The sequence below is a fragment of the Dipodomys ordii genome, unplaced genomic scaffold (assembly GCF_000151885.1).
Source record: "Dipodomys ordii isolate 6190 unplaced genomic scaffold, Dord_2.0 Scaffold80, whole genome shotgun sequence".
Taxonomy (NCBI): Eukaryota; Metazoa; Chordata; class Mammalia; order Rodentia; family Heteromyidae; genus Dipodomys; species Dipodomys ordii.
In genome coordinates, this window is record NW_012267296.1 from 3,356,555 (window position 1) to 3,358,286 (window position 1,732).

Here is a 1,732-nt window from a genome sequence, read left to right on the forward strand (position 1 = left end):
TTAGTTTTGAGTGGGTGGGAAGGTGGCTCAGTGGTAGAGTGCTTGCCTTGCATGCTTGAGGCCCTGAGTTTGAGTCCTCATCACCACATAAGCAGAAAAAGCTGGAAGTGGTGTTATGGTTCAAGTGGTATAACACTAGCCATGAGCTGAAGAGCTGAGGGACAGCACCCAGGCCCAGAGTTCAGGCTCCACGACTGGCAAAACAACAACAACAACAACAAAAATAGTTTTGAGAATTGAAACACAGAGTTAATACTTTAGGAATGATGCCTTGACTTAAAGCTTTTTTTGTGCTTTCATTTACTTTGGTGTATATTTTGCTAAGTGTTATTTGTATCACTTGACTATATTGTGCTAAATGATTTTTTTTTCTTAAAACTGTAGTGTTATAATAATACTATATTCAAACTCTATATTTTCTTATAACTAGTATATTAATAATTACTTATAACTAGTATATGTTTTAAAGACAAAAATATTTCACAAATATTTTACACAAATCTGATGGTAACACAGAGCAAAAATTCCAAGATAAACATGCAAAAAGAAAAGAGGAAAAATCAGTACATAACACTACAAAAGAGAGCTAAAGAGAAAAAGGGATCTACACAATAACTAGAAATCAGTTGTCTGCTGAAACATGGTAGAAGAGAAGAGGATTGAGTGGGAGATACAAATGGAGGGACAGTAAGCCAATGTAGTCAGTATATTCAATGTACATTATGTAAAAATTGAACTACATAACATGAGGGTAGGGATAAAAGGGGTAAAATGGAGAACGATGGAAGTAGTGACATTGATCAAGAGACATTGAACTCATAACCTGACTTATAGAAGTGAAATCTCTTTGTACAAATACAATGCTAATAACTATTTTGAAAAATTACCAGTAAACAGCTAATCTGTAAATAATCATTAAGCAGAAATAATTTCTCACCTATCAAAATAACCTTGAACGTAAATGTGAAGTTTCCAATCAAAACACAAATAACTTTCCTGACAGAAGAATATTACATAAAATAAATATTAAGTTCATAATGATCATGCAATCATGTAGTCATAAAGAAGATATAAATATTGGAACTATATGCACCAAATATTAGAGTACCAAACTTATAAAACAAATATTAATATATCTGAATAAAAAAATAAATGAAATAATAGAAGTTGACTTATTTCCCCATTTTCAACAATGGATGATTCATCCAGATGAAAAAAATCTTATAAACATTGAACTTGAACTACATCTTAAACCAAATGGATCTAACATTCAAAGAAAGCTTATTCTGTCCAAGGCAAGATACACTCTTTATAAATACATGTAGGATTTCTTTTAGGATAAATCACATGCTATGCAAAAAAAAAAGAGACAACAAATTAATAAAACTTAAAATGAAGTATATTTCCTAACTTCAATGGTTTGAAACTAAATATCAGTAACAGGAGGAAAACCAGAGCATTTGCAAAAGAGAGGTATTCAGCTTTCCAGTCTCTGATTCTTGTGGAAACTAGATGGCAGATGGTACATGATGGACAGTTAGCTACATAGGGTAAAAGGAACTCATTATGGACATTGAAATGAAAGAAACAAACTGGGCCACCAAAATCTTCCCCGAATAATGCCTGGAGTAACTTGAGTAATTTTCATTAGATACACCTTTTTAAAGATGAGTCACAACACACAAGCCTTTTTCACAACAACCCTGAAATACATTCAAAATATATTCAAGCC